At 44.2% G+C, this 25,239-nt stretch overlaps 1 protein-coding gene across 3 annotated transcripts in view; it reads right to left on the bottom strand.

Annotated features, from left to right (window-relative positions):
• ptprn2 (protein tyrosine phosphatase receptor type N2) overlaps positions 1-25,239 on the bottom strand; it is a 1,372,445-nt gene that overhangs the window by 831,044 nt on the left and 516,162 nt on the right. The gene's annotated exons all lie outside the window — the stretch shown is intronic.

Raw genomic sequence — 25,239 nt, 5'->3', positions numbered from 1 at the left:
AAACTAAATCAGCAGGGGAATGGGAACCTAAATTGCAGTGCCAGTGTACAGGCTGTTGAGAGTAGTGAGGTAGGGGATAAGGTTACAGGGACGCAAGAGGGCACTGGCAAGCAAGAACTTGGTTTAAAGTGTGTCTACTTCAACACCAGGAGCATCCGGAATAAGGTGGGTGAGCTTGCAGCATGGGTTGGTACCTGGGATCCTGATGTTGTGGCCATTTCGGAGACATGGGTAGAGCAGGGGCAGGAATGGATGTTGCAGGTTCCGGGATTTAGATGTTTCAGAAAGAACAGAGAAGAGGGTAAAAGAGGGGGGGGGTGTGGCATTGTTAATCAAGGAAAGTATTACAGCGGCAGAAAGGACGTTTGAGGACTCGTCTACTGAGGTAGTATGGGCCGAGGTTAGAAACAGGAGAGGAGAGGTCACCCTGTTGGGAGTTTTCTATAGACCTCCGAATAGTTCCAGAGATGTAGAGGAAAGGATAGCGAAGATGATTCTCGACAGGAGCGAGAGTAACAGGGTAGTGGTTATGGGGGACTTTAACTTTCCAAATATTGACTGGAAATACTATAGTTCGAGTACTTTAGATGGGTCTGTTTTTGTCCAGTGTGTGCAGGAGGGTTTTCTGACACAGTATGTGGACAGGCCAACCAGGGGCGATGCCACATTGGATTTGGTACTGGGTAATGAACCCGGCCAGGTGTTCGATTTAGATGTAGGTGAGCACTTTGGCGATAGTGATCACAATTCGGTTAGGTTTACCTTAGCGATGGGCAGGGACAGGTATATACCGCAGGGCAAGAATTATAGCTGGGGGAAAGGAAATTATGACGCGATTAGGCAAGATTTAGGATGTGTAGGATGGGGAAGGAAACTGCAGGGGATGGGCACAAACGAAATGTGGAGCTTATTAAAGGAGCAGCTAATGCGTGTCCTTGATAAGTATGTACCTGTCAGGCAGGGAGGAAGTTGTCGAGCAAGGGAGCCGTGGTTTACTCAAGAAGTTGAAGCGCTTGTCAAGAGGAAGAGGGCGGCTTATGTTAGGATGAGACGTGAAGGCTCAGTTAGGGCGCTTGAGAGTTACAAGCTAGCCAGGAAGGATCTAAAGGGAGGGCTAAGAAGAGCAAGGAGAGGACACGAGAAGTCATTGGCGGATAGGATCAAAGAAAACCCTAAGGCTTTCTATAGGTATATCAGGAATAAACGAATGATAAGAGTTAGAACAGGGCCAATCAAGGATAGTAGTGGGAAGTTGTGTGCGGAATCAGAGGAGATAGGGGAAGCGTTAAATGAATATTTTTCGTCAGTATTTACAGTAGAGAAAGAAAATGTTGCCGAGGAGAATACTGAGATTCAGGCTACTAGGCTAGATGGGATTGAGATTCACAAGGAGGAGGTGTTAGCAATTTTGGAAAGAGTGAAAATAGATAAGTCCCCTGGGCCAGATGGGATTTATCCTAGGATTCTCTGGGAAGCCAGGGAGGAGATTGCAGAGCCGTTGTTGTTGATCTTCAAGTCGTCATTGTCGACAGGAATAGTGCCGGAGGACTGGAGGATAGCAAATGTTGTCCCCTTGTTCAAGAAGGGGAGTAGAGACAGCCCTGGTAATTATAGACCTGTGAGCCTTACTTCGGTTGTGGGTAAAATGTTGGAAAAGGTTATAAGAGACAGGATTTATAATCATCTTGAAAAGAATAAGTTCATTTGCGATAGTCAGCACGGTTTTGTGAAAGGTAGGTCGTGCCTCACAAACCTTATTGAGTTTTTCGAGAAGGTGACCAAACAGGTGGATGAGGGTAAAGCCGTGGATGTGGTGTATATGGATTTCAGTAAGGCGTTTGATAAGGTTCCCCACGGTAGGCTATTGCAGAAAATACGCAAGTATGGGGTTGAAGGTGATTTAGAGCTTTGGATCAGAAATTGGCTAGCTGAAAGAAGACAGAGGGTGGTGGTTGATGGCAAATGTTCATCCTGGAGTTTAGTTACTAGTGGTGTACCGCAAGGTTCTGTTTTGGGGCCACTGCTGTTTGTCATTTTTATAAACGACCTGGATGAGGGTGTAGAAGGGTGGGTTAGTAAATTTGCGGATGACACGAAGGTCGGTGGAGTTGTGGATAGTGTTGAAGGGTGTTGTAGGGTACAGAGGGACATAGATAGGCTGCAGAGCTGGGCTGAGAGATGGCAAATGGAGTTTAATGCGGAGAAGTGTGAGGTGATTCACTTTGGAAGGAGTAATAGCAATGCAGAGTACTGGGCTAATGGGAAGATTCTTGGTAGTGTAGATGAGCAGAGAGATCTTGGTATCCAGGTACATAAATCCCTGAAAGTTGCTACCCAGGTTAATAGGGCTGTTAAGAAGGCATATGGTGTGTTAGCCTTTATTAGTAGGGGGATCGAGTTTCGGAGCCACGGGGTCATGATGCAGCTGTACAAAACTCTGGTGAGGCCGCACCTGGAGTATTGCGTGCAGTTCTGGTCACCGCATTATAGGAAGGATGTCGAAGCTTTGGAAAGGGTGCAGAGGAGATTTACTAGGATGTTGCCTGGTATGGAAGGAAGGTCTTACGAGGAAAGGCTGAGGGACTTGGGGTTGTTTTCGTTAGAGAGAAGGAGGAGGAGAGGTGACTTAATAGAGACATACAAGATAATCAGAGGGTTAGATAGGGTGGATAGTGAGAGTCTTTTTCCTCGGATGAGGATGGCAAACACGAGGGGACATAGCTTTAAGTTGAGGGGTGAAAGATATAGGACAGATGTCAGAGGTAGTTTCTTTACGCAGAGAGTAGTAGGGGCGTGGAACGCCCTGCCTGCAACAGTAGTAGACTCGCCAACTTTAAGGGCATTTAAGTGGTCATTGGATAGACATATGGATGTAAATGGAATAGTGTAGGTCAGATGATCGGCGCAACATCGAGGGCCGAAGGGCCTGTACTGCGCTGTAATATTCTAATTCTAATTCTAAAAAAATATAATATTGATATAAGTTGATAAAAGGAGACTAAAAGGACATAAAGTCCTTTTAAAGTTAAGTTGATAAAAGGACAGTGCTTTGGCAAGCAAGATGCACCAGTTGGAGGTAGGCACCACGGGCTGGATTTTCCAGCAGGTACTGGGACACTGACATTGGGCCCATATGGGGTCCCAAGCCCACCCATATCATCAGCGCAGCCACAGGTGCAACTTGGCAGCAATCTAATTGGCTGCCTCCAGGCTCATTGTCCTATTAAGGACAAGGGGCAAGCTCCCAAGGCTGCAGGCCCAAGCAGAAGTCCCGCAGCGATGTCAGGCCAGCAGCCTCACCGTAAGATGTGGGTGCTGCCAAGGCAGGCAGGCGAGTGCGAGGATGCTTCAACATGGAGGCACCCTCGGTTTCCTGCATAGAATTTATCAAATAAAGAAGCCCAAAGCCAGTAGATCCATCGGGCTGGAGGGGAAAACCCTACACTGCACCCGTGATGGAAGGGCTGTGGCCTTTTACCCCTGTGGCCCTGTCACTGGGGGATGACCACCCAGTCTGCTGCCTTAATTGCACTATCTGGCTGCCCAGCTCCATGGGGTCGGGGGAGCTGAGCTGGTTCTCAGTCCACCACTGGAAAGTGGTCCTGTAGACGGGAATGCATCAGGGAGCAGTCCCAATGTGGTTCCTCCTATTTTCCTGGCCCCCGCTCCCCCACTGGCTCGCTCCCCAACCCCGGCCTCCAACCCACTCTCCATGGAGCTGGAAAAATCCAGTCCCATGCATCAGTCTTGAGAAGTATAGGGTGAAGCACAACAGCACTGAGGATTGTCCTAGGCTTTGATAGAACCGGAGTAGAAGTCCTGTAGTTAAGCAGCACTGGATTTGAGGTTCTAGGTTAAAAAGTCTGGGTCCCATGGATTGTGGTACAGTGGAAAGGCAATTTAGGCTTCAGCAGAACTGGGGATGAATGTAGAATTTGCTGCTGAAACCCTCATCCATGCCCTTGCTAGCTCTAGACTTGAAAAATTCAAAGCTTGCCTGGCCAGCCTGACAATTTCCAACCTACATAAACTTGATCTCATGCAAAATGCTGTTACCCATATGTTACTCGCACCAAGTCCCCTTCGCCCATCACTCCTGTGCTCGCTGGCCTACATCGGTTCCCGGTCTGGTAACACTTCAGTTTTAAAATTCTCATCCCTGTGTTGAAATCCCTCCATGGCCTCACCCCTTCCTATCTTTCTAACTTCCTCCAGCCTCATAACCGACTGCGATCTCTGCGCTCCTTCAATTACGGCCTCTTGCATTTCCCGGATTTTAATCGCTCCACCAGTGGCGGTCGTACCTTCAGGTGCAGATGCTCTGGAATTCCCTCACAAAACCTTTTTGCCTTTCCATCTCTTCCCCCTCCTTTAAGGGGCTCCTTAAAATCTATCTCTTTGACCAAGCTTCTGTCCTAATATCTCCTTATGTAGCTAGGTATCAATTTTTGTTTAATAACACTCCTACGAAGTGCCTTTGAATGTTGTACCATGTTAACTGGTGGATTCTTGGGTGAGATTTTAACTCATTCCAATTCCACCCACTTACACAGTTAATACTGGGCCTTTGGCATTTGATGAAAGGGGCTAGAGGGGTAGGGCATTAGATGGACAGCATTAGGAAGAGAGAGCCAGAAGCACTGGTTTGTAATCTCCGAGGAGATCTGTGCAAAAATGAATTCAATATTTAGTGAGTAGTTCTGTTTGTATCTGTATGTGTCTCTCTATCACAGCTGTCACTAATTAGAATGTTTATGTTTTCTAGCTATTAAGACACAGCGATGGTAATGAGAGCTCTCCTTTTGCATGAGAAGCTTTCAAAATTCAATGAATTCAAATTATGTTGAGGATAACACACATGCTCTCTGCTTGACATGCCTTCTGAAGTAAAAAGAGTAACAGATTTTACCTGAAAGTTGGCAACCTACTACACAAATTGCTGGAAATTCACATCTCGCGGTGAGTAAATTGAATTGGATTTTTTTTCCCTCAGCCTTCAGGTTGCAGTATATTGCAAATCACTGGAATGCAAATTGACAATGGCACAGCGATGTCAACATGACATAGAAACATAGAAAATAGGAGCAGGAATAGGCCATTCGGCCCTTCGAGCCTGCTCCACCATTCATTATGATCATGGCTGATCATCCAACTCAGTAACCTGTTCCCGCTTTCCCCCCCATATCCTTTGATCCCTTTCACCCCAAGAGCTATATCTAACTCCTCCTTGAAAACATACAATGTTTTGGCCTCAACTGCTTTCTGTGGTAGCGAATTCCACAGGCTCACCACTCTCTAAAGTCATTGGCAAACAGGATTAAGGAAAATCCCAAGGCTTTTTATACGCATATAAAGAGCAAGACGGTAACAAGGAAAAGGGTTGGCCCACTCAAGGACAGAGAAGGGAATCTATGTGTGGAGCCAGAGGAAATGGGCGACATACTAAATGAGTACTTTGCATCAGTATTCACCAAAGAGAAGGACTTGGTGGATGATGAGCCTAGGGAAGAGAGTGTAGATAGTCTCAGTCATCTCATTATCAAAAAGGAGGAGGTGTTGGGTGTCTTGCAAAGCATTAAGGTAGATAAGTCCTCAGGGCCTGATGGGATCTACCCTAGAATACTGAGGGAGGCAAGGCAAGAAATTGCTGGGGCCTTGACAGAACTCTTTGCATCCTCATTGGCTACAGGTGAGGTCCCAGAGGACTGGAGAATAGCCAATGTTGTTCCTTTGTTTCAGAAGGGTAGCAAGGATAATCCAGGAAATTATAGGCCGGTGAGCCTTACGTCAGTGGTAGGGAAAGTATTAGAGAGGATTCTTCAGGACAGGATTTACTCCCATTTGGAAACAAATGAACTTATTAGCGAGAGGCGGTATGGTTTTGTGAAGGGGAGGTTGTGTCTCACTAATTTGATTGAGTTTTTTGAGGAAGTGACAAAGATGATTGATGAAGGAAGGGCAGTGGATGTTGTCTATATGGACTTCAGTAAAGCCTTTGACAAGGTCCCTCATGGCAGACTGGTACAAAAGGTGAAGTCACATGGGATCAGAGGGGAGCTGGCAAGATGGATACAGAACTGGCTCAGTCATTGAAGACAGAGGGTAGCAGTGGAAGGCTGCTTTTCTGAATGGAGGGATCTGACTAGTGGTGTTCCGCAGGAATCAGTGCTGGGACCTTTGCTCTTTGTAGTATATATAAATGATTTGGAGGAAAATGTAGCTGGTCTGATTAGTAAGTTTGTGGACGACACAAAGGTTGGTGGAGTTACGGATAGTGATGAGGATTGTCAGAGAATACAGCAGGATATAGATCGGTTGTAGACTTGGGCGGAGAAATGGCAGATGGAGTTTAATCCGGACAAATGTGAGGTAATGCATTTTGGAAGGTCTAATGCAGGTGGGAAGTATACAGTAAATGGCAGAAACCTTAGGAGTATTGACAGGCAGAGAGATCTGGGCGTACAGGTCCACAGGTCACTGAAAGTGGCAACGCAGGTGGATAATGTAGTCAAGAAGGCATACGGCATGCTTGCCTTCATCAGTCGGGGCATAGAGTATAAAAATTGGCAAGTCATGCTGCAGCTGTACAGAACTTTAGTTAGGCCACACTTAGAATATTGCGTGCAATTCTGGTCGCCACACTACCAGAAGGACGTGGAGGCTTTGGAGAGGGTACAGAAGAGGTTTACCAGGATGTTGCCTGGTCTGGAGGGCATTAGCTATGAGGAGAGGTTGGATAAACTCGGATTGTTTTCACTGGAACGACGGAGGTGGAGGGGCGACATAATAGAGGTTTACAAAGTTATGAGCGGCATGGACAGAGTGGATAGTCAGAAGCTTTTTCCCAGGGTGGAAGAGTCAGTTACTAGGGGGCGTAGGTTTAAGGTGCGAGGGGCAAAGTTTAGAGGGGATGTGTGAGGCAAGTTCTTTACACAGAGGGTGGTGAGTGCCTGGAACTTGCTGCCGGGGGAGGTGGTGGAAGCAGGTACGATAGCGATGTTTAAGAGGCATCTTGACAAATACATGAATAGGATGGGAATAGAGGGATACGGTCCCGGAAGTGCAGAAGGTTTTAGTTTAGGCAGGCATCAAGATCGGCGCAGGCTTGGAGGGCCGAATGGCCTGTTCCTGTGCTGTACTGTTCTTTGTTCTCTGAGTGAAGACATTTCTCCTCATCTCAGTCCTGAAAGGTTTACCCCGTATCCTTAGACTATGACCCCTGGTTCTGGATTCCCCCACCATCGGGAACATCCTTCCTGCATCTACCCTGTCAAGTCCTGTTAGAATTTTCTTGGTTTCTATGAGATTCCCCCTTCACTCTTCTGAACTCCAGCGAATATAATCCTAACCGACTCAATCTCTCCTCAAACGTCAGTCCTGCCATCCCAAGAATCAGTCTGGTAAACCTTCTCTGCACTCCCTCTATAGCAAGAACATCCTTCCTCAGATAAGGAGACCAAAACTGCACACAATATTTCAGGTGTGGCCTTACCAAGGCCCTGTATAATTGCAGAAAGACATCCCTGCTCCTGTACTCGAATCCTCTTGCTTTGAAGGCCAACATACCATTTGCCTTTTTTACCGCCTGTTGCACCTGCATGCTTACCTTCAGTGACTGGTGCACAAGAACACCCAGGTCTCGTTGCATATTTCCCTCTCTCCGTTTCTAGCCATTCAGATAATAATCTGCCTTCCTGTTTTTAACACCAAAGTGGATAACCTCACATTCATCCACATTATACTGCATCTGCCATGCATCTGCCCACTCGCTCAACTTGTCCAAATCACCCTGAAGCCTCTCTGCATCCTCCTCACAACTCACCCTCCCACCCAGTTTTGTGTCATCTGCAAATTTGGAGATATTACATTTAGTTCCCTCATCTAAATCATTAATATATATTGTGAATAGCTGTGGTCCTAGTACCGATCCCTGCGGTATCCCACTAGTCACTGCCTGTCATTCGGAAAAAGTCCCGTTTATTCCTACTCTTTGTTTCCTGTCTGCCAACCAATTTTCTATCCATCGCAATACACCACCCCCAATCCCATGCGCTTTAATTTTACACGCTAATCTCTTATGTGGGACTTTGTTGAGAGCCTTCTGAAAGTCCAAATAAACCGCATCCACTGGCTCCCCCTCATCAACTCTACTAGTTACATCCTCGAAGAATTCTAGTAGATTTGTCAAGCATGATTTCCCTTTCGTAAATCCATGCTGACTCTGTCCGATTCTACCACTGTTCTCTGCTATAAAATCTTTGATAATGGACTCTAGAATTTTCCCACTACCGATGTCAGGCTGACTGGTCTATAATTCCCTGTTTTCTCTCTATCTCCCTTTTTAAATAGTGGGGTTACATTAGCTACCCTCCAATCTGTAGGAACTGTTCTAGAGTCTATAGAATCTTGGAAGATGACATTTGGGCTTCGTGAATGTCATGCCTAATGGTCTATCTTCTTAACCAATGGAACTAAGGGATAGAGAAAGAAACAGCGAATGATGGAGAAGGAAGTAGGATAAATCAGAGACAGGCAGTGAAATAAAGAGAGGTAGAGTGGATTACGAGAAAAAAAGAGACAGAAAGGAAGAATGAGAAAAAAATTAAAAACAAGTAGAAGAGGAAGTCATTGGAACCCAGTTGTGTTTGGGACTTGTATTGGACCTTGAGAAGTTCTGAGTAAAAGGCAGGGCAGATTTATGAAATGTGCAAACATTCTTGAGCCAGGAAGTACTGAACCAGAAAGATTATGATCAGATACAGTGGAACTGCTTTCATAGGAGGATAGGAATTGCTAGATGAGAAAAGACTAAAATCCATCTAGTTTGCCTTCTACCATCCTCGTACTCCCAGGATCCAATGGTATTGGAGTTGCTGATTAATCGTAACAATCAATCTCTTTCAATTAATCCATAACAGAACCAGACACGAGGAGAAGGAAAACCTCAGTGGTGGAGAGCTTTAGGAACCATGGATCCAAGATCAACTTGTTCCTCCCAAGTTATATGCTATATTTAACCATGTCATCTCTTAAAATACTGATACACTGTATCCCAAAATGTTATTTTATAAAATAAATGTATCCAATTTGCATCTTTAAATGTCAAAAGAGCTTTGTATCTTGAAAATGATTGCCTTCCAACACTAAGAGGAGTGTGGATGCAAGGCTGGCACAAAATACTGTCAATACAGATAAGACATTTTTTACAAACCTCTAAGAACAATTTACCGCCTGTGGGAGTGAGATTTGTTCCTTGGAACAGTTTCCTTGTTTCATTTCTGAGCCTCCAAGTTTGTGTCTCATGTCAGAACCATTAACCACATCATTAAAAAAGGCTCCATACATCATGAATTACCAGCCCCACATGGCTGTGGCAAGACTAATTTGCAATTACGATGCAAATCCGTCAATTTTATTTCAGTCGGTGGGGGGGTGGGGTGGGGGGGGGGGGCGGTGGAGGGCTGGTGCTCATGGTTACAACTTCTTAGGTTTTGTCTAGGTCAGCAGAGCAGCACAAATTGTTCAGCAATGTGTGGAGAATCAGACCTCATGGCATATCTGTTCTTCACCACAAATTACTGGATTTTTGCAAACTAACAATGCTGTGCGCTGTTAATTTGCCATTATTTTTCCAGCAATTTCTGGACCATTGTATTCAAATCATTTTCAAATTTGCACACAAGCTGAAATGCTATTATGCACACAGCTTGATATTTTCCACTGAAAATATATGAGAAGGTTAATAATTTAAACATAAGTAAAAACTACAAAAACAGCACTGCCTGCTATATTTGTAGTGGACTTTTTCCTTTCTCTAACACACAAATGCTCCAATAAACTTTATCTGAATAAAGCTTTTGAAATCCATCTCCCAGCTTTTCTTGAAATAATTTAAAAAACAACCAAGTGATGGTAGAAATCATTCACACCAGTTGAGCTGACTAAATGCTACTGATGCATTGAAGAAAATGGTTCAAACTGCACATACTCAAACTGTAGAATCTGCCTGCAGCTAATACGAGTAATAGCTCTTGGCAAAAAGATCACATCTAAACCCAGGCTTTTGTCTATTAATGAAGGTACTCAAAGAACAACTTAACATTTGCATTTAAACAATTTTTGAAAAAAATTATCTTTTGAACATTACAAGCTTATTTTCAAACTTTGAAATTTCAGCTACTGAGAAACAATGATGGATTTTGAAAAAAAATTGTTTTGAATGATTTGATTGGTTCATCTTTTATCAAGGGCTCACCGCACTGATCTTTCAGAAGTGGTTATTTTCATACGTCATCCCTTGTTTCCCACTGGCAGTTTTCTAGCCACTTTTGATTTGTATGTTCCCCATCACTTCAGTTCTGATTATTTACTGTTTTACTTTGAAGTATGATTGGGAAAGCATGAGGGCAAACGTGTGATAGTGTAGGAGGTGTACCACAAAAGGAAGCAGATGTTACGCATTGGAACATAAATGCTGTCCAACAGAGCAAAGTGCTGTCAACAACCGAGTGTTGCAGACTGGCACATTCCAAGGTCCAGGACTACATGCTGAGAGATGCACTAAAGTTTGGGCCATCGGCCGCAAAGGCTCAAGGGGGAAAGGTCACTGTGTAAGGCCCTCCCGCCATAGTAAACTGAGGGGCTGGAACCTGTGTAAAACCTCTTCGGCTGTCTGCACTAGGAAATGTTTGACGTAATATAAATGTATGTTGTAAATAAAACCTGCAATGGCAAGTATGGTGAGGCACCTCATGTACTGTATTGAAAGAAACTGGTCTGTGTATTGCTGAAAACAAACATTTTGTCGAAGCATTTCATCTTGCACTCATCAGGACAATTTGCAAGACTACCAATGTAAGGGAAAGCAACAAATTTATACTCTATGAAAAGCAAGTGCTGATTGGTTGGCAAGTGGACTCTGATTGGCAGAGGCGTCTGCAAAGAACAGACAGAAAGAACATGTACACACATTGTGCCTGTTTCAGCTAAACAAAATAAGTGACAGCCATTTGCTGGTTCATTCCTCAGGGCAATGCGTTGACCAATCACAGTCAAGCTGCCTGGTTTAAATTTCAAACAAAGCTTGGCAGTTAACTGTCACTATAAACTTGTGCATTCTCCATGGCAATGCCTCTACCAATCAGAGTCTACTTGCCAACCAATCAGCACTCTCTTCTCATACAGTATAAATTTGTTGCTTTCCTTTACATTGGTATTCTTGCGCATCGTCCTGATGAGTGCAAGGTGAAAAGTTTCAACAAAATGTTTCTGCTTTCAGAAATACTCAAGTTCTGTATTACCAAATGATTATTTGTAAACTGGTCTGTATCACACTTTATGGAATATCAAATTTGAATTGTTGTGTAATGTATTTTTTCAAATTTTATGAATAATGTCTTTTTTGGGGAAAAAAAGGTGTTGTACAACAGGAAGTAGATATTAGGAACAGAGGAACAAGAATAGGTCATTAAGACTCTTGAGCCTGTTCTGCCATTTAATTAAATCATGACTTATCTGTATCTTAATTCCACCTATCTGACTTGATTCTGTAACCCTTAATACCCTTACCTAGCAAAAATCTATTTTGATTGAATTAGACCCATCAGCTCTTTGGGGGAGATAGTTACACATTTCCACTACCTATAGTGTGAAGAAGTACCACCTGAAATCACTCCTGAACATCCTAGCTCTAATTTTAAGGTTATGCCCCCATGTCTGGATGCCTGCATCAGAAGAAATAGCTTTTATTTATTTAGAGATACAGCACTGAAACAGGCCCTTCGGCCCACCGAGTCTGTGCCGACCAACAACCACCCATTTATACTAACCCTACAGTAATCCCATATTCCCTACCACCTGCCTACACTAGGGGCAATTTACAATGGCCAATTTACCTATCACCTGCAAGTCTTTGGCTGTGGGAGGAAACCGGAGCACCCGGCGAAAACCCACGCGGTCACAGGGAGAACTTGCAAACTCCACACAGACAGTACCCAGAATCAAACCCGGGTCCCTGGAGCTGTGAGGCTGCGGTGCTAATCACTGCACCACTGTGCCACCCTATCAAAGCCTTTAATCGTCTGAAACACCCCTTAATCTTCTATAACTCAAGGGAATACAAAACTAGTCTATGCAACCTTTCCTCATAAGTTAACCCTTTAAGCCCCATTATCAATCTTGTCAAACTGCAACAGCTGCTGTTTCGGAACATGGTAACGACAGTAGGCCATTTAGCCCTTCCAGCCTGTTCCACCATTCAATGAGATCATGGCCAATCTGTGACCTAACTCCATGTCCACACCTTTTCCTCATAAACATTAATATATTTGGTTAACAAAAATCTATCAATCTCATATTTAAAATGAACAATTGCTGTTTGCGGAAGAAAGTTCCAAATTTTTAACACCCCTGCATGTAGAAGTGCTTGATGCAAAAATTTCCATATGCTCGTGATACACCCTGATGGAAGTGAATGGAAAGCAAAGTGCATAAATGGATGTATAAGTATTGACAACCCACTACTGCATGTATAGCACCTCTGCCAAAGCTGAACTTCACCTCCAGTGAGTTCGAAGGATACATGGCTTTATAATAGCCCGAATTTTGTGATTTCTAACCACAGTCTTACAGCATGAAAGGGTAGTTCTCATCAGTTCAATGTTTTCTAAAGATTGCCTTCTGTGGAGATTTCAACAGCGCACGCTGTGGAGGAGCAGGGAATCACTGACAGCAAATTCTGGATTTCCGTGCTTAACGGTTGTTATGAAAGTACTTCCATTTTTAAAAATTTTTTGACGACTCGTTTTAGAATTGTGAAGATGGATTCATCGGAGGACTGAAGTGATTCCATTCATGCAGGACTTTCTTTTTTTTTAAAGGACTTTGTTTATAAACACTTACTGGAGGTCACATGCCTTCAGCTAAGTAACCAGCAGGTGCCTTCTGACTATGGGAGTTGTTTACAGAGAAGTGACATGTCAAGATTTATGGTGGTCAGAGCTGGTTTCATTTTGAATATTGTTTTGAGTCAGTTGGGGGTTAACCTGCGAAGAGAGAAACCACCAGCTCATCTTTTCTCCACCTCTCTGAGAAACCCTGAAAAGACCAGTGTGTGATAGCTGCAATGCCTGATGACACATTTCTCCTGGAAAGGCTGCTAGACTAATCCTCGACGTCGCCTGAAGAGAACTGCTCCAAAAAGATCCCAGTGACAGCCGTCTATGTGTATTTGGAGCGCCAGAATAAAGGGACAACTGATATCATTCCATATCTTCTCCTTTTCCTTCAAGAATTAACAAGCATTTGGCCAAAGTATTTTTGTCTTTTTTGTAAAAAGATCTCTGCAGAGAAAAGTTCTTTATTTTTTCTTTAACCTGTATATGTGTGTGTGTGTGTTTTGGGGGGGGGGGGGGGGGTGCTAATTTTAAAAGGGAACTTTCATATTTCCATTTGTGTGTTAATGTTTTGCTCCTTTACTGGATAATTCTTGTTTTATAATAAATTAATAATTTTAATTCCACCTGGTTGGTGGATTTTATTCTGAAATAAAAATAGAGGATATAATTGGCCGTCTTGGTAACTGGGTAAACATTTAAATATATGTTGTGACCTGTGGAGAAATGGAACTGGAGAAAAAAGTGCACTCCTCCAGCCTCGGTCATAACACTGTGCATGTGAGGACACCAGAACAAGCCTGCTCTGCCATTCTATAAGATCATGTCTATGGACTCAACTCCACTTTCCTGCCTTCCCTTTGACTCCCTTGTTTATCAAGAATCTGTCTACCTCTGCCTTAAAAACATTCAATGACCCTGCCTCCCCACCTCTCCAGGGAACGGACTCATGACCCTCTGAGAGAAAAAAAATTCTCATATCTGTCTGAAACGGGAGACCCCTTATTTTTAAACAGTGCCCCCTAGTTTTAGTCTCTCCAATCAGGGGAAACATCATTTCCACGTCCACCCTGTCAAGTCCCCTCAGGATGTTATATGTTTCAATAAGATCACCCCTCATCCTTCTAAACTCCAATGAATACAGACCCAACCTGTCCAAACTTCTCTCATAAGATAACCCACTCATCCCAGGAATCAGTCCAGTGAACCTATAATACAATTATATCCTTTCTTAAGTTGCTATCAGTTTCACAGTTACAATGATGGCGAATGCAGAGATTTTCATCATCATCACAACTGTAAAATCTGTGACAATATTAGGTTGTCAAGAAATTGTGATGGGAAAAGTGGAGAATATTGCAGCAGGTAAGTGTAAGTGCAGGTAAATGCAATACTACTAATATATAACTAGTCAAGAGCAAGTTTAGTCTTCAGCTGAAATCAGATTAGAGGGCAAGAGATAATTTGACCACGGTGTGTAGACATAAGATTTTTAATAAGATATAAGTAGATACCAGTAGATCTCCAGTGCGGTTTCCATGGTTATGTCAAAGGTTGTGCTCTTTACAATGATGAGAGATTATACCACAAAAACGTAATTTTAGTCAGTGTCATTTTTAAAGTGTCAATCTTCTGTCTCTCTCAACCTTCCCAACAGTGAAGGGATTTTTCCAGCTGGTTACTGTATCAGCCCCTCATAAAGTTGCCACGTGCTCCACTTACTGGCTATTTAAAGAGTGATTTTTTTATGATCCTGCATTCCCAGCGGGGAGCTGCATTCATAAGGGAGCACAGGTCAGAGACAAAACTGCAACACCACAGGACTGATTCTTTAACTCATGGTGCAGTAGAAGCCAGGGTCATTGATTCACCCCTTTAATCCAAGCTCTAATTTAGTAAATGCTCGACAACCTTAAATCCGGCTGCTATGGCAACCAGCTGGCAACAAACTTTAACGTTGGGCAAGCTGCGAATGGCAGAGTACATTGGCACCTTAAGACAGGTTGCTGATTAAAATTCAGTTTGTCTCCAAGTTTCTCATTCTCTCTGACCCTTTATGTGAGTCTCTGGGCAGAATATTGTGCTGCCCTTGGAGGTGGACACAGAGGCAGGGGGTCAAACAAAATCGCAAGGGGCGGCCTTCCCAATGTTGCCCGGGCCCCCTGCCGTTTTGTCTGGGGCAGGGACCCAGCCCTTAAGTGGCCCTAATGGCCATTCAAGGGCCTCTTCCTGCCTCCACCTCAATTTTGTAGAAGGGGTAGGGGTCCACTGCTGCGGAGCAACACTGCCAGGTAAAGACTGGCCTCCTAGTGGGGTCAGGGCGGGGGGTGGGGGGGGCCCTCTTTTGGGGGCAATCCAAGGTCCCAGTGGGGAATCACTGCACCCCCAGAAAGACCCACCCCACCTTCACCAACCCATCTCCAGGCCTGCCTGAATGGTCCCAGTGATCCCAACCCCACTCACCTTTCCCAGGGCCTCCTCCACTCTTCCTCTGCAGGGCCGTCTGCAGTATCGGCAGGGCACTGTCAGTACTGCGGAGCTGCAGCCCTCTGATTAACCAGCAGCTCTGTAAGTGGGAGCTCATCCCTTAAATGGATGGCGGCCCCAACGTTTAAGCCTGGCTTGGGTATAAAATTAAAACCTGACCTGGGCCTGACCCGATCACAGCCAACCCGAACCCGACCCGGGCCTGAGTTCTTTCATTTTGTATCACACATGACCCGAGCCAACCCGACACAACTATCCTTCATCTGTTCCGGCAGCAGGATATTCCTGCGGCTGGAGCTGTGGGGAATCACGGGTAAGCCTGATCCCGTGACTTCCCGGAAGCAGCATTGTGCAGCCCGACCCAACCCGAGCCCGATTGCTGGACTCGGAATTTTGACCAGACCTGAACCCGACACATTTGGTCGGGTGTAGTCGGGTTCGGGTCGGGTAGCCAGGCTTTACCCGACGGCGGGCAGTTCATTGGCTGCCCACCGTTAAATAGCAACAGAGGTCCGACGAAAAGCCGAGGCGGGTTCCTCCCCCCACCCCACCTTCCGGCCTGCGGCTGGAACCCCCATCCCCAGGATAAAATCCAGTCCCCTGATTCTGTCTCCTCACTTCTCCATGTCTCGCACAATTTCTCTCTGTAATGTGTGTCTTTCTAGTTCTATCTGGGGAATTTTAACTCCCCAAAGTAGGTGGGTTTAGGCCAAATGGGATGTTGAAATGTTAAAAATCTGAATCTTGACCCCAACCCGCCCTCTTCCGATTTTAATGGTGGTGGGATGAGGGGGGGGCAGACAACTATCTGGCTCCCAGGAATTGGGTTGGTAATTTAAATATTATGACAAGGCTGCGAGCCTCATATTTAACCACCATTTTAAAATTTAACTCTAGCCAGAGGAAACCCAGTGGCTAAAGGGAGGTGAACACTGCTGTATCTGGGAGCTAAGTGCCTTTCCACTTACCTGCTGGTACAGTTTATCTGCTTCATCAATACCCACACCCCATCTCCCTCCACCCCCCCGCCGATCTTCCCCCATCTGTTCTGATCTCCCCACTAAACCCTTCTGATCTTCTCCACAAGGCCTCCAGTCTCCCCTGAACCTGGCCTCCAATTTTTCCTCTGGCCTCCGATCTTCTCCCCAGTTCCAGACCCCGATATTGTCTCTGGCCTCCTATCTAACCTCTGGACTCCGATCTCCCCTCACCAACACTGCGGAACCACCATTCCCCCCACTCGAGGCCTTTCTGATCCCTCCCAATCCCCGACTGTGGCCAGGCAATGACGATCTCCAATGTGAGAATCTAACCATCGCCCCTTTGAAATTCAGCGGCATTACCATTGCTGAATCCTCCACTATCAACATCCTGGGGGTTGCCATTGACCAGAAATTGAACTGGACCAGCCACATAAATACTGTGGCTACAAGAGCAGACAACAAGTAACTCACCTCCTGACTCCCAAAGCCTGTCCATCATCTACAAGGCACAAGTCAGGAGTGTGATGGAATACTCTCCACTTGCCTGGATGGGAGCAGCTCCAACAACACTCAAGAAGCTCAACACCATCCAGGACAAAGCAGCCCGCTTGATTGGCACCCCATACACAAACATTCACTCCCTCCACCACTGACGTACAGTGGCAGCAGTATGTACCATCTACAAGATGCACTGCAGCAATGCACCAAGGCTCCTTAGACAACACCTTCCAAGCCCGCGACTGCTACCAACTAGAAGGACAAGGGCAGCAAATACATGGGAACACCACCACCTGCAAGTTCCCCTCCAAGTCACACACCATCCTGACTTGGAACTATAATCGCCGTTTCTTCACTGTTGCTGGGTCAAAATCCTGGAACTCCCTTCCTAACAGCACTGCGGGTGTACCTACCCCACATGGACTGCAGCGGTTCAAGAAGACTGCTCACCACCACCTTCTCAAGGGCAATTAGGGATGGGCAATAAATGCTGGCCTAGCCAGCGATGCCCACATCCCTTGAATGAATAAACAAAAAAAAGACAAAGCTGTCCGCTTGATCAGCACCCCATCCATCACCTTAAACGTTCACTCCCTCCACCACAAATGCACAGTGGAAGCAGTGTGGACTATCTACAAGATGCACTGCAGCAATTCGCCACGCCTTCTTCGACAACACCTTCCAAACCTGCGAGCTCTACCACCCAGAAGGACAAGGACAGCAGATACATGGGGACACCACCACTTGCAAGCTCCCCTCCAAGTGACACACTACCCTGACTTGGAACTATATAGCCGTTCCTTCAATGTTGCTGGAGCAAAATCCCGGAACTCCCTCCCTAACAGCACTGTGGGTGTACCTGCGCCAGATGGTCTATAGCAGTTCAAGAAGGCAGCTCACCACCACCTGCCCAAGGACAATTAGGGATGGGCAACAAATGCTGGCCTTGACAGCGATGCCCACATCCCATGGAAGAATAAAGAAAAAATGCCTACCCTGCATACAGTCATTAAATTTAGCAGGGCCTACAGGAAACCTGTTCTTCTGGGTTTCACATCCTCAAAGTAGTCCCCCCAGCCCACCTCCAAGTTGATACCCAGTCCTTTCTCCATCATCATGAATCTTCCTCTGCATTCCTGCTACTTGGTTTCTCTCCCTTTTTCTCTCTAGGATGCATTTTCCTGGGTGAAACTCACCTGTTTTGTACTCCTCCTTCCTTGGGCCTTCATCATTATTGGGCCCTTATGGAAATTTAATTAGCAGGCAGGCTCCTTGGAGTGGAGGGGGAAACCCCTTTGGCGGCAGTGTTTGGGCTACAAGTGCAGCCTTTGCTGCCAGTGGCCCCCTCTTTGGGGGATGCAGCCTCTGGCTCCAAAGGCAGGCCAAGCTGCTGCAGGGATGATGCCTCCATTGAGGTGGTGAATTTCCCATGTGGCAGAGGCGGCTCCACTGCCAGCAAACTGCTGACAGGCCCTCTAAATTGCCACTAATTGGACCCTTACTGATTTAAATTCTCTTCAGTGGGAAGCCGATCCACATTCCGGCCTGCCTCTGGAATGCAGGCCGGAATGCATCAGGGAGCTGTCACAACACAACACCCCTCTATTTTCCTGACCCCACCCCCACAACTCCAAGCCCGCCAACCCAAGGCTGGGAAAATTATGCCCATTATTTGTGGAAGGCTCACAAGCAACTAAGTTTGAGCACGTCAGAATTTGATGTGAAACTTTGAAGTTTAATGCCTCTTGAGATTCCTGGAACATTGGGAAGAAGAATAGGTCATTCATCCCCTTGAACCTTTTCCTGTAATCTATTAGATTGCAGTTCCTTAACCATATGAGAAAGTTGTAGCCAATGTCAGTCAGGCACAGAATTAGGGTACAGGACTAGCACTCATTTTCAGGTAGTAAATGCAAGGACAATCTTTTTTTACTCATTCTTGAGATGTTGGCAACGCTGGCAAGGCTGACATTGACTGCCCATCCATGAGAAAGTAGTGCTGAGTCTTCTTCTTGAATGGTTGCAGTCCATGTGGTGAAGGCGCTCCCACAACATTGTTATGTGCTGCAGGGGGATTGGGGGGACGGGCTTGGGTTTGCTGGATTTTCAACCAGTGACAATGAAAGGGAGGGGAACTTGGAGGTGATGATGTTTCCTCGCACCTCTGCCTTTGTCCTTCCAGGTGGCTGAGTATTGGGCATGGGAGGTACAGCCAATGGAGGCTTGGTGATCTGACCTCAAGGATGTTGATGGCAAAGTGCTCAACAATGGTTATGTCACTGAATGTCAAAGGGGATTGGTTAGACTCCCTTTTGTCAAAGGTGGTCATGGCCTGATTTGATGTACTGCAAATGTTACTTGCCTAGTCGGAATGTTCCAGGTCTTGGTGGATGAGGGCATGAATCTGCTGCACTAGCTGATGATTTACAAATGGTGTTCAACACTGTGTAATCATCAGCAAACAGCTCCGTTTCTGATGAAGAAGTTGATGTTAGATGGGCCTCGGGTGTTACACTGCAGCTTGGCCTGGGACTGAGATGATTGGCCTCCAATAACCAGAACCAACTTCCTTTGGGCCAGGTATGACTCCAGACACTTGAGATCTTTTCTTTGGATCCCCATTGAATTCAATGTTACTAGGGCTCCCTGAGGCCACACTCCATTAAATGCCTTGATGTCGAGAGCAATTACTTTCACCTCACCTCTTGAATTCAGATTTTTCTTTTTATTCATTCATGGGATGTGGGCATCGCAGGCCAGGTCAGCATTTATTGCCCATCCCTAATTGCCCTTGCTCTGAGTGGCTTGCCAGGCCATTTCTAGGGCATGTAAGAGTCAACCACATTGCTGTGGATCTGGGGTCACCTGTAGGTCAGACCAGGTAAGGACAGGAGATTTTCTTCCCTAAAGGACATTAGTGAACCAGATGGGTTTTTACAACAATCGACAATGGTTTCATGGCCTTCATTAGACTAGCTTTTAATTCCAGATTTATTAATTGAATTCAAATTCCATCTTCTGCTGTGGTGGAATTCGAACCCATGTCCCCAGAGCAATACCTGGGTCTCTGGGTTACTAGTCCAGTGACACTATGCCACCGCCTACCCATGTTTGAGCCCATGTTTGAACCAAGTCTCCAATGAAATCCGAGGTGAGTGATCCTGGCAGAGCACAAACTTTGCATCGTTGAGCACTGTTGACCACTCCTTCCATCACATCACTGATGATTGGGAGTAGACTGACAGAGCAGTTATTGGCTGGGTTCGGGTTTTGTGATGTTCTTGAGACTAAACAGTAATGTTCAACAAGAAGCATTCATAATCAGAATTGCATGTGCTTTTAAAACATGGATTCCTTTTATTCTTTTACTGACAGCCTCTGCTGGTATATGTGTATATGGTAGCCTTAAGTACTTATGGTTGCAATTCTCAACACACTACAGCTCCTGCTTTTTGTGGACTGCATATACCTGGACAATTTTCCCCATTGTTGGGTATATTGCCAGTGTTGTAGCTGCACTGGAATATGTTTGCGAGTTCTGTTGCACTACAACTGGCATGCTATCAGGACTTGTAGTCTTTGTTGTGTCTAGAAATTAATAGAATTGGTTAACAGCGGCATCCGTAATGGTGGGGCCTCAGGAGGATCCATTTAGCACTGAATCCACTACTAGTTGTCACAGTAATGGAACAGTTTTTAGTCCACGAGCAGAAATGTAAATGTAAAACCTCTAGGTACATTTATCTCAATTGCTTCAAATTGAAAAATGCATTGATCTAAACCCTGAATTATAATTGTGCTTCCCTCCTAAATGCTCCAACTCTGTGCACTGCTTCCTAGTCCAGGCCACCTACTCCCAGGTCCCTGTATATGCAGCCATTATGAGATATGTAAAGTAACATGGGGTCCTTCACTCATCACTTACTCTTCCTATTCATGGAGAAGTTCCTGACCGCTGTTCCTGATGACTTGGCAGGACATTAGGAAAATACATGTAATGATTGACCAAAAATGACTCTAAACTTATGACGGAACTGCAATTTAATCTTTGCTATGTTTACATCATTTGTAGGTGATTCTACATCTTGCTTATGCAATCATTCAGCGAATAGATGTGATGAGAGAGCTTCACTGACAAACTTTGCAAATTTAGCTATAGTGAAAACTAACTATGAAATGTATGTACAATAACAAGTGTTCAAAATATCTTGATCTAAATTTAACAGATATTGTGGGGAATCAGGTGTACATTTGGTCCTGGCACTGAATTTGTACATCAATGCACTATGCCATCAGGCAAATTAAAAGTGAAACATTTTTCCATCTTAACCCAATTTGAGTTTTTGAATTTAATTAAAGTGCAAAAGAGAGACAAAATGTTTCAATATAAAAATTGTTTTTAAAAGACCCATTTGGTTGCTTTGTTACCCTCAAATCCAATAAAGAACAGCTTATTAAAATGGGACCAAACAGCAGTTTCATTCTCCAGACCTCTTCATCTCTATTGATCTATGACTCAGGTTCCATCCAGCACTGCATTCCCCTGACAGCTCATGACCAGCACGTAACTGTTCTCCCCTTAATGGCCAGCAACTTTTCTTCTTCATCTGCCTGAGTGAGTCACCACTGTCTAAAACCACCCATCGAAAACATGTCAACAATCATCAACTACAAAGTGTGCAGCATAATGATTTTCTTTGATGCACAGAAGAAAATACTACAGATTCCAGTCAATACTTATGTATTAATTCTTTTCTCGGGGACGTTTCAGCTCCCTGTTCCTCTGAACTCTAATCTGCTTTGCAAGTTGTGAATTGAATGCACAAGTTAAGATGATAATAATCAGGTACATCCACAGATCAGACGTCACCTTCCTATCGGCAAAGATGCTTAGTCTGATGATGCATTCTTACTCAAAGCTACTCCTCTCAGTGCAAAGGTTGTATTTTTACTTCCTCTCGGTGCTGTATGCATTGCATTATGTTCTATCGAGGCACTCGAAATAGATAAACCACAGCAAGAAACCAAATTTTTCCCCCACCACCATCTCCATTTAGATTTTGCTCAGGTTGCAGAGTGCTGTGGTAAAAGCTCATTACCAAACCATACAATCCTCCTGTACTGCAGTAGCCGAAGGCTCACGATTCTGTGCATTTAATATTTAGTGGGATGTATTAGAAAAGGAATTATTCACCTTGGAATACAAATGCAGGAGCTGTCTCCTTTCCTGTTGCTTCCAGTAACCGTGGTCCCCGTGGCAAAAAAAAGCTAAACATTGTTCAAAGCCAAGGTATGGAAGAGGAAAGACAGTTCTGGTTTGGTAGAAGCTAGGGTGCAAACGCTATTGTGACTGCCTTGATTTCCGGACTGCTCCGATGGTAATAAAATCTGAAAGCGAAAAATTATCGAGCACCGAAGAAAATGAAACCACAGCTTGGGATCATCCTTCGATACATTAAAATACATCCGTGGTGCTATCGAGGGCAAACATTAAATTTCAAATTCAATCTAACCTGTCCAAATATAACTGACTGAATTGTATGTGGAATGTTCTGTGCTCCAGAATCAGAAGGAACAAGTGATTTCAGGTGCATCAGATGCACAAACGTATACCACGATGGACATGTCTTTTCATTAATATTATTTGTTTATGGGATGTGAGTGAAGCTGGTGAAGCTGCATTTATTGCCCATCCCCAGTTGTTCTGGGAAAGCGTTTGTGAGCCTTCTCCTTGAAATGCAGCTCTTGTTCTGATGGACCTCCCATAGTGCTGTCGCGATAAACACATAGTTTCATCTTAAGTCTGACATACGTTTAGAATTTCACTGTACAATTGCACCAGCCATGTAGACTCCACAGCATCCACTAGGGTCCAGCTTGTAGTATCCGACAGAGTTCAGATTTCCCAGGTCTTTTAAATGTCTTGATGCTTTTCCAAGCATGAATTTCATTTTATTACTGTATCAATCACATACAAGGCAAACCAAATATGATAGCAACTCCTCAAAATTTCATACAATCCCCTGCCCACCCCAAACAAACGGATTTCATGAACCTCACATAAGACGGGGGTCAACATTACAAAGCTTCTATCCAACAAAATCCTCACTGCTGTAGTTTGCACAAACACATATTCTTAATGTTCCTACTCACTACATCCAGAAACAACGGAGGGACCGCAAGAAGAGCCATGCGGTGAAATCTGGTGCCATGGGTCTGAGTTATGAGGGAAGAACTGGAAACATTTGTTATTTTCACACGAGAAAGGAGATTCTGAGAGTTCATCTTATAGAGGTTTGTTGACAAAAATTAAACTGCAAGTATGACTTGAAATTAGACTGTGGGAATTCAACAAAAAAAGACGCAGGTTAAAACCTATAAAAGGAACTTTAGGACTAATATCTGGAAATTCTTCAGAGTGATCAATGTGTGGAATAGACTGTTAGATAAAGCAGTGAAGGTGAAAAGCCTGGAATTGTTTATGCAACAGTTGAATGCGACAGGAACCTAGGGATCTTTCTGAGTAGATCAATTTAGATGGGACACATGACTTTCCTCATCCATAATTATCTTGAGATCCCAAATAGGGATATAATTTCTAGTGTTATAGAAGAAAATATAAGATAATTAAAATTCCTTCAAATGATATTTATGTTCTTTATATGTAGGAAACAAGTAGGTTTTGTTCTGCTAGATAATTAGTTCAGGAATTGTATCCAAATGAGAGTGACATGAATTCCTTTAGTTACTACCTGCAGCAACATCAGAATACTCTGAAGATTTCCTCTGTTCAGTATTTCCAGTGAAGTGAAGTGTCTGACCTAGAATATGTGCTCAAATCATTATAGTGACCACTGTTACCACTGAGGCAAAGCTGATGTACAAGAAGTGCAAGTGATAAGTTGAAGGTGTGCTTTTGCCTTGGTGTATCAGCATAAGCAAGAAGTGAGGCCACAGCCAGATTCAGATGAGCTTGTAAAGATGTTCAACAGACAAGTTACATATAGATGGGAATTGTAGGCTGACCAGTTTGATGTAAATGCTGTAAATACAGTAGTAGAGTAAATACACTGTTCTAAGCAGAAGTTCAGAGAAACCCAAGCAGCAGGTAGAGAAAGGATAAGGACGTCTAAGGAATTAGAGTTTAGAAAAAAAATGACTGCAGATGCCTATCTAGCAAGGATCCTCATGGAATGAAGCCGTTACCAGCCAGAGAAACTAACAATTCTTTATACTAGAAACTAGCGGAGGGAATTGTGGTTAAACTGCCAGTCAACCAAATCCTGGAATATAATGCATTAGTTTAATATTTGAGAAGAAACACAGCTTGTTTCCTTTATAATATCATGGTGGTTCACTTGCTGCTTAAGTCAAAGTGAGCCTCAAGCTGGTTATGGAACCAAGGACTTTGGAGTGCTATGAGTGAAACCAATGATTATCGGACATCATTTAGCAAATATTGACTTGATTTCTAAGTGCAAACCAAAATAGAGCTAAAGACATCTTTCCATTGGATATTAAAGACTTGAACTGAATACATGAAACAAACATGGACATTTTTAGAATCATGTGCATTGGAGACAAATGATACTCATTTGGGGCAGGCAGAGCCTACCAACCTGCTGCCATAAATTTATCAGTAGATACCACTATCCTAGTGCCAAGACATTAAGAGATAGCATCTTTGTATATATGTGTAATTATCTAAGTTATATGGCACTTTTATTTAACTAGATTGCAGCCTGTGATAAAAATGCAATCAGATACATTTGGAAATGTGAACAACCGACTTACCTTGTTCCAGAGGCTGTGGAGACTCACTTGTTCTTGAGTGCTGTGAATTGCCAGTGGATTCAATGGCTCCACTTCTGGATGGAATTTCACAGAGAATGTTGCTTCATACAGGTGAGAGTGGCATCACAAAGCCAGTACATAAGGACAGAATATTATCATCAGAAAGCCAAGTATAGAATACTACCCGGAAGGCAGTACACAGGGACATACTATATCATTTCTAAACTTAAAAAGGCTAAAACAGTTTGCTGACAGCACCAACTGATCAGATTGTCTCAAATATCTACTGCATGTAGACACACTATCGCTAATGGCCCAAATAGTAAGATCCTCCAATTTCACATATTAAGATTGTCATCGAGTAAATTCTGATAAATTCCAACAAAAACCTTTTTCAGACACAAGGCTAAAATTATTAATGGAACACACAAGAGCACTTTACACAAAGCCCATAAAGTTTCAACCCATACAATAATGCAACTGGATATGAACATACGAATTAGGAGCAGGAGTAGGCCACTCAGTCCCACTGTTCCCCCACCCAACAAGACCATCCATGGTTGATCTGATTGTAACCTCAACTC

This window comes from Heterodontus francisci, chromosome 2 (assembly GCF_036365525.1).
Source record: "Heterodontus francisci isolate sHetFra1 chromosome 2, sHetFra1.hap1, whole genome shotgun sequence".
NCBI lineage: Eukaryota > Metazoa > Chordata > Chondrichthyes > Heterodontiformes > Heterodontidae > Heterodontus > Heterodontus francisci.
This window is presented reverse-complemented; position numbering and strand designations above follow the sequence as displayed.